Source organism: Larimichthys crocea, chromosome X (genome assembly GCF_000972845.2).
Source record: "Larimichthys crocea isolate SSNF chromosome X, L_crocea_2.0, whole genome shotgun sequence".
NCBI classification, from domain to species: Eukaryota; Metazoa; Chordata; class Actinopteri; family Sciaenidae; genus Larimichthys; species Larimichthys crocea.
Window position 1 is genome coordinate 23,350,007 of NC_040020.1, and position 8,954 is coordinate 23,358,960.

Below are 8,954 nucleotides of genomic sequence, written 5' to 3' on the forward strand. Positions count from 1 at the left end.
GTGTGGTAAAGAAAGAGATGGTGGTAAAGAAAGAGGTTGGGTGGTAAAGAAAGAGATGGGGTTTTTGGTAAAAGAAAGAGGTGTGGTGGTTAAAGACGATGGGGTAAGAAAAGAGGTGGCGGTGGTAAAGAAAGAGATGGTGGTAAAGAAAGAGGTGGTGGTGGTAAGAAGAGGTGTGTGGGGTGGTAAGAAAGAGGTGGTGGTGGTAAAGAAAAGGTGGTTGGTTAAAGAAAAGGAGGGGCGTGGTAAAGAAAGAGGAGTGGTGGTTAAAGAAAGAGGAGGTGGGGAGAAGGGAGGCGGTGGTAAAGAAAGAGGAGGTGGTAAAAGAAAGAGGTAGGTGGTGGTAAAGAAGAGGAGGCGGTGGTAAAGGAGGTTGGTAAAGAAGACTGGTGTGGTGGTAAAGAAAGAGGATGGGGGTGGTGGTTAAGAACAGAGGGTGGTGTAAAGAGAGGTGGTGGTGGTAAAGAAGATGGTGGTGATGGTAAGAAAAGAGGGGGTGGTAAAGAAAGAGGGTGGTGGTAAAGAAAGAGGTGGCTTGGTGGTAAAGAAGATGGTGGTGTGGTAAAGAACGAGGTGGTGGTAAAGAAAGAGGTGGTGTGGTGGTTAAGAAGAGGAGGCGGTGGTGGTGGTAAAGAAAGAGGTGGTGGTGGTAAAGAAGACGGAGGGTGGGGTGGTAAAGAAGAGGGCGGTGGTGGTGGTAAAGAAAGAGGTGGGATGGTAAAGAAAGAGGTGGCGGTGGTAAAGAAAGAGGTGGGGTGGTAAAGAAAGAGAGGGTGGTGGTAAAGAAAGAGATGGCGTGGTAAAGAAAGAGGGGCGTGGTGGGGTGGTAAAGAAAGAGGTGGCGGTGGTAAGAAGAGGTGGGTGGTGATGGTAAAGAAAGAGGTGGGGTGGTAAAGAAAAGATGGTGGCGGGTGGTAAGAAGAGGTGGGTGGTAAAGAAAGAGGAGGCTGGAGGGGGTGGTGGTAAGAAAAGAGGGGTGGTAAGAAGAGGGGGGTGGGGGTAAAGAAAGAGGAGGGGTGGTAAAGAAAGAGGAGGAGGTGGGTAAAGAAAGAGGTGGTGGTAAAGAAAGAGTGGGGTGGTGGTAAAGAACAGAGGGGTGGTGGTAAAGTAAAGAAAGAGGTGGCGGGTGGTAAAGAAAGGGAGCGGTGGAATGGAAAAGAAAAGAGTGGTGGTAAAGAAAGAGTGGCGGTGGTAAAGAAAGAGGGTGGTGGTTAAAGAAAGAGGTGGTGGTGGTCAAGAAAGAGGAGGGTGGTAAAGAAGGGTAGGTGGTGGTAAAGAAAGAGGAGGGGTGGTAAAGAAAGAGGAGGCGGTGGTAAGAAAGAGGAGGTGGAACTGAAAGTAAAATGTTAAAAGCAGAAAGAAAAAAGTGAATATGGAAAGAATAATCAATGAATGGAAACAACATTGGAAGAAGCAGGAAAAGGGGGCGTTTCTATAAAGCACAAGTTTCAGGAGAGGTGGGTGTGGTGCAGGTAGCAGAGCAGGTGTCATGAGCAGTACGAACAGGCACAGGAAACTGAAGAACACTCAGTATGTCAGGAAACATCAGCTGGCTGAGAGAGGAAGCATGTGATGGTTGTCGGATGAGAGAGTTTCAGAGTTGATGTGGAAATGATGATGAGACCTGAACAGAGAGGAGAGTCCAGGAGAGGTCAGGAGAGTCCAGGGAGAGGGCCGACTGCCGTTAAACAACAAACAACAACAACAACAAGAAGAAGAACAGCAGAGTCCAGGCAGAGTCCAGGCAGAGTCCGGCAGCAGTCCGGCACGTCCAGGCAGAGTCGGCAGAGTCCCAGCAGAGTCGGCAGAGTCCGGCACAGTCCCCAGCAGAGGTCCGGCAGAGTCCGGCAGAGTCCGCAGAGTCCAGCAGGGTGGCGGTAAAGCAGCACCGAGGATGCAGGCTGCCGTTGAAGCCGCAGCAGAAGAAGCGTGTTGTTGCTGCAGCTTCTGGCTCGTTTAACGCGGCCACCGGAGCTGCTTCACCGGGAACAACAGTCTCTGCGGGAGGACATGTACCGTGGTCGGCCTCCACCGAGAGGAGGCTACCCGCCGCCTTCCGAGGCAGAGGCCGAGGTCCGCCGCCCGGGGGCCGTACCCGGCACCGGGCTACAGAGACGAGAGGAACCGGCCCAGGCCTCCGTACCACCCCGGCTACCACGACCACGGTCACCCGACTCGTACCGCCGCTCCCCGCGCGCAGGAGGTACCCTTCCCCCGGGTCAGGAGTCACCGAGGCGGAGAGTACTGGGCCGGTGGTCCGTCGAGAGAGGTGAGTGAGCCGGACTCCGAACCTGCTGAATGACGCTGTAATGTGGGTTTTCCCGCTCAGACCGGGTTCGTTCATGGTTCTGACTCTGGAGGATGAATTGTGCTTCAATGAGCTCTGAACACAGTTTATTAGCACCTGCCCACCAAAGTCCACCAGAACACGGCCCGTTTACCACTGCTGTCTGCTGGGTCGGACTTCAGCAACAACTCTTTTCATTCTGAAAGGTTCTGACCAAACATCAGGCCAACTTCCGGTAACTTCAATCGCCCAAGCCTCACTTCGTCATCAGTCCTTTTACGGTCATTAACGGAACACACCGTGCTGAGCTGACGTCAGCTAGCATCACGAACCGGCTGTAAATCAGTGTTCGGCTGCAGAGGCTCGGTTCTTGCGGTGGTCCAAACAGAGGCTCGGTTCTGTGATCCGTCACACATCTGTCCAGTTCATGGCCTTCAGGTGGTTCTTCATGTCCATGGAGCTTTCAGTTGGACGGACCCACCAAAGATCTGTTTGTAATCCAGAACTCCAAACTCACTAAAGGTGTGGTGTGTTCAGTCTGGATCAGGTGTGTTCAGTCTGGATCAGGTGTGTTCAGTCTGGTCAGGGGTGTTCAGCCTGGATCAGGTGGTTCAGTCTGGATCAGGTGTGTTCCGTCTGGATCAGGTGTGTTCAGTCTGGGTCAGGGGTGGTGTTCAGTCTGGGTCAGGGGTGTTCAGTTGGTCAGGAGGGGTGTTTCAGGTGTGTTCAGTCTGGGTCAGGTGTGTTCAGTCTGGATCAGGGTGTTCAGTCTGGGTCAGGGGTGTTCAGTCTGGGTCAGGGGTGTTCAGTCTGGGTCAGGGGTGTTCAGGTGTGTTCAGTCTGGGTCAGGGTGTTCAGCTGGTCAGGTGTGTTCAGTCTGGGTCAGGTGTGTTCAGTCTGGGTCAGGGGTGTTCAGTCTGGGTCAGGGGTGTTCAGTCTGGGTCAGGTGTGTTCAGTCTGGGTCAGGTGTGTTCAGTCTGGCGTTCAGGTGTGTTCAGTCTGGTCAGGGGGTGTTCAGTCTGGGTCAGGGGTGTTCAGTCTGGATCAGGTGTGTTCACGTGTGTTCAGTCTGGGTCAGGGGTGTTCAGGTGTGTTCAGTCCTGGGTCAGGTGCGTGTTCAGTCTGGGTTCAGGTGTGGTTCAGTCTGGGTCCGGGTGTTTCAGTCTGGTCAGGGTGTGTTCAGTCTGGGTCAGTGTGTTCAGTCTGGGTCAGGTGTGTTCAGTCTGGGTCAGGGGTGTTCAGTCTGGGTCAGGGTGTCAGTTGTGTTCAGTCTGGGTCAGGGTGTTCAGTGGTTCAGTCTGGGTCAGGTGTGTTCAGTCGTGTCAGGTGTGTTAGTCTGGGTCCGGGTGTTCAGTGTGTTCAGTCTGGGTCAGGGGTGTTAGGTGGTTCGTGGGGTCAGGTGTGTTCAGTCTGGTCAGGGTGTTCGTCTGGGTCAGGGGTGTCAGTCTGGGTCAGTGGTTCAGTCTGGGTTCAGTGTGTTCAGTCTGGTCAGGTGTGTTCAGTCTGGGTCAGGGTGTTCAGTCTGGGTCAGGTGTGTTCAGTCTGGGTCAGGGTGTTCAGTGTGTCGTCTGGGTCAGGGGTGTTCAGTCTGGATCAGGGTGTTCAGTCTGGTCAGGGGTGTTTCAGTCTGGTCAGGGTGTGTTCAGTCTGGGTCAGGGGTCAGTTCTGGTGTCGTCGTGTGTTCGTGTCTGTTTAGTCTGGGTCAGGGGTGTTCAGTCTGGGTCAGGGTGTTCAGGGGTGTTGTTCAGTCTGGGTTCAGGTGGTGTGTTCTAGTCTGGGTCAGGGTGTTCAGTCTGGGTCAGGTTGGTGTCAGGTGGTGTTCAGTCTGGGTCAGGGTGTTTCAGTCGGGTCAGGGTGTTTCAGTCTGGTCGGGTGTCGGTTCAGTCTGGTCAGGGGTGTTCATCTGGGTCAGGGGTGTTCAGGTGTGTTTCAGTCTGGGTCAGGTGTGTTCAGTCTGGGTCAGGGGGTGTTCAGTCTGGGTCAGGGGTGTTCAGTTGGTTCAGGGTGTTTTCAGTCTGGGTCAGGGGTGTCGTCTGGATCAGGTGTGTTCGTCGATCAGGTGTGTTCAGTCTGGGGTCAGGTGTTGTTCAGTCGGGTCAGGTTGTGTTCAGTCTGGGTCAGGCTGTGTCAGTCTGGGTAGGGCAGTGTTCAGTCTGGGGTCAGGGTGTTCATTGGTCAGGGTGTTCAGTCTGGGTCAGGTGTGTGTCAAGTCTGGGGTCAGGGGTGTTCAGTCTGGTTCAGGTGTGTTCAGGTGTGTTGTGCAGTCGGATCGTTTTGTGTTTTTGGGGTCAGGTGTGTAGTGTTTGTGTGTTCCACCCTCCCGTGAAGGTCACAGTACACTCGCTTGCTTGCTCTCTAAGATCTCATGATAAAGGCCAGTGTTGGAGGGGGCGTGGATCCGCTCTTTAGTTACTGATTGACACGCGCAACTGAGCCCAATAGAAAAGCTTGCCAGTGGCGGAGGGGCGGGCGGCACTAGAGTGACAGCGTTCCCAGTCGGTGTCAGGGTTTAGCAGCAGTTGGGGTAATTTCCCGCCCTGTGGTGGCCGTTTCTATTAAGTAGACCTCAACTTTTTATCCCGACAGCCGCTTCATGTCACACAATGACTTCACAACACTCTAAACCCTGGAGAGCACAGCGAAACATCTTGCCAAGGTATCTATCCCCACTGTTACTCGCCACTTCACTGCTGAGCGGGCACCGATGCAAGGTATGATCTCCTATCTTTTGTGACGCTTCGAGACGAGCTACGGAGCAGTCGCTTACCTGAGCGAGTTGATACAGGAGACACCATCCCACCTCCTTTGTGAGCGCTAGGTCCAGGGTTGCTCCAAACGGCAACAGTCCAACCCGCATAGAGCTCTGCGCCGGGCCACTACAGGACTCTAACTGTCCAAGCACATAGGGACTGAGATGGACGCTCCCCCATCCGACAACAGTCGTGGTTCCGACTCCATGGCTTTCATCAGATTCCTGTGTTACAAAGTGTTCGTCGGAACTGTGTGTCGAGATCCAAGAGCTACACTGACGAATGCTTGGGATACAATGACAGTCACCAACAACTCCGGCAAGATGATAAAACAAGAGGGAAACCCCTGCCTAGAGTTTGGCAGGACCTGGCGCTCGGAGTCAAGGGCCCCATCTCTACAACAGAGTGTTGCTAGAACGCTGGCCCAAAAAGCCCGGCACACTTCAACGTGGGTCATCCCGAAACGAAAGGTTCACCTTCTGCCTGCTCACCGCTGTGAGCCCAATGGCAACATCCCTGAGCGTACACAATACAGCTCATGGAGGGAACTGGTGGAGACAGCGCGACCCTGGTTCATGGGCGGGCAGCAATGATCCAGCGCACGACCAGCCTTATTAAATCGCACATCGGAAACGGACGGTCCTTGCTGCCCTGTAGAGTATAGGCTTCCTGAGAAGCGCCGGCCCTCAAGGCAAGCAAGAAACGTTGTCAACATCCAAGTCAACTGTCAGCCTTGCTCCAGAGTGGGACGCTAAACATGGCCTCATCGCGTGGAGAGGGGGCCCCCACAGTGCTTGACCTCCACAGGCATCCAACCAAGTTGATGCAAACATTCTCATCACAACGACATGGATGACACGACTATCATCCAGGACACAGAAAGAGTCTATGCGAATCCGGAGCAACAGTATTGGATCTTGCCGGGGGTACGCCAGCCATTCGGACCCTCAACTCACAACCTGCCACCTCGTCAGCACTGGAGGGCTCAGCGAGGGTTGCCCACGGATGCAGATCGCCTCACATGCGTCTCAGACTTCTCTCTCCACCCTTTTATCAGCTAGCGTGGACTGTTTTGGGGCCATTATCCTGGGAAGATGGTAGGAGGACCAGAGAAGCGCTGGTGTTTGTGATCTCTTCACAGGCCTCCCCCGACTCGAGCTCGTGCACATCAGAGCTTCTGACTCGCTATGGATTTGGATGCTTTTCTCCTTGCTCTTTGTGTTTCATTGCCAGGGCGGGGTGGGGTCGACCAAAGGAAAGTGCTATAAGACTGTGGTTATCCAACTCCGCTGTGTGAGCGGGGGGGCGCTAAGGAAAGAAGCTTTTGCAGCCATGAACACACAACTGGAAGGATTCAGCTGACAGCTATCCAGATTGACCTCAAGTCAACCCTTTACTGAACGCCCCCCACTTCGGTGCGTGTATGCGAGAGGAGCGAGAGGTACGTTCTATCAAATCTGGCCTCCCAAGTTGCAGTGGGCAGTCAATCGGGTTCTGAAGATGTTCTGTATACAGTCTCGGTGGAAGTAGAGGGATCTTAAACTCGAAGCCATTGGAGTATGTGTCAGCTGATGTAGTGACCTGGACCATCACTCCAAACATGCTTCTGTGGGCGGCGGCTCGCAGCTTTGCCTCAGGTGGTCTACAGTCCTGAGGTATGGCGTCGACGTAGATGGCGGACACTGTCAGACACCTGTTGATCAGTTTTGGGCTTCAGTTTTACAAAGGAAACTATTTTGCCCAAATCTTCGAACAGGCAAAACGTGGAAAGGGTCATAAGCACATTCACTGTGGGACTCTTGTCGTGCTATCATTGAACTACACCTATTTTTTTGTATGAATGGGACATATTGTTTTTAAATATTTTTTCTAAACCAGGAAAACATCTTAATACACCCTGAAATGTCCATTCACTTTCAGAATAATGAAAGAATATAACAAATAAAAATATCAAAAGAAAGACATTACTTCCCTATCTTACCAAACAGAACTATTGCTTTCACAGGCAGCAGATGGCATCTCAGGATCAGGCTCATGAAGCGAGCCACCATGTTATCTGTCCGCACTCAACTACAATGAACACCGTATCCATCAGGCTCAATCTCTTGCCATGGGGTTCACCATGCTAGCGTGGGTGTGTCTGTGGAGGAGGTTGGATTTCACCCTTTGTCGTTGTTCTCGAGGGATCCTGCATCTGACACACACTCACCAAACCCTGATGACCCGTGTGCGATCCTCTCAGCCAGACCAACAAGTAAGTGTTCTACCTTGGGCATTTGCGTTTTGTGGAGTGAATAGGAAATGGGGAAAAGGCTTTATTGTATACTGATGGAAATGCACTCTGACCCTTTCCATTCTCTGCCCAGGTGTCCACTGACCGCAAGCGACAGGTGTCAGTACTGAGAGCGCTTGTCCTGCTGCTCGCTTCACTGCCTGCTTCCTGCTCCAGGATGAATAACAAGACACTTCCTTCATTTGCCGCCTCAGCTTGTGCAACCAACAGGAAGGTCCTCTGTGTTCAGTAAGTCCACCCTTTCATTTCATTATCGCATTGTTAAATGTATGATCAAGTGCCTGTCTTAAAAACACTGGATTTTCGATGCCGTGTCTCTCATTTTCTTTCTGCTTCTCCCACCACTTAGTCTTTGAACAGTCAGGAGGTCCCGCACTGTTTCCACCTCTGCAGGCTTGAGACCACCTCACCATTGGACCAATTTATCTGTGCAGTATGCATTTTAAAAATGAGTATCAGATATGATGTCTCACAAAATGGACTTTATGCGATTAATCAAACATGTTTATTTTCACTCTTTTTCATCTTAGGGGCCTACGAGTAACCTGAGGTTAGCTGATAAAACCAGTTAATAAAAAACCAAATGACATACATATAAAAAAAAATTACAATCACATAAATCAATTTTATATTGCTTGTTTTGTGTGATATAAATGATGTTATATTGTATATTAAATTGTTGTCTTTACATATATTGGAATTGTTTTGTTGCTAACCCCTCAAAACTCAAAAATATATATGCGTTAAATAATAAAGGCAAAGGTACCAATAGTGTGTGTGTGTGTGTGTGTGTTGTGTGTTGTGTGTGTGTGTGTGGTGGTGTTGTGTGTGTGTGGGATTTGTAACCACACCTAACTACAAGATTGGCGTGTGGAATGAACAAAACTATCCACACGGTGCGGTCTGGTAGCGCAGTGGTAAGCGGCGCCCGTGTGTAAGAGCGCAGGGCCGCGTCATGGGCGGGACTTTGGGTTGCCGTGCCCCCCTCAGATCACTTGTGCCACGCCTGGAAATGAGGCCCTGTAATCCCCCCACCCGTTTACCATTTTTTTTTTCCCTTTTTGCAATTATCTGGTAGAAGCAGGCCGATTACACAAGATTGACCCTAACAGGCAAGGACTGAACTGCGGAGGCTATACCGTTCGGATCTGATGCTGTTGTGTGGGGAACTTAGGGAGCGTTTCGGGGCCAGCGCAAACTGGCACACATGATGCATGCGCTCAAACTTTGACCGCATGATCCCGCTTTTCTTGATGTATCCAAAATACAACCCTACTTCAGCTCCCAATACACAACTGCTGCTGGACAGAGTTACGCCGTCAGCTCGACAGTTCTTACACTGCTCGACTGAAGATACGACTCCACCCGATGGGGTGGTGAATGGACAACAGAAAAGTTCTACAGCATCCTTCTTATCGACCCCTGAGCAATGCCAACGCGTCATATATTGCACTGAAACACGCATTGACTTTGGCTCAAGCAATGCGCTCTGCGAGACTCTTTTCCATTTGCAGAACCCGTTTCATGATCACCGACAAAGCAGTTTGCACCCCAGCGTAAGCCAATTTAATCTAACAGTTGGGCATTTGAAAAGGACTTAACAACAACATTCAGAGAAGAGGGC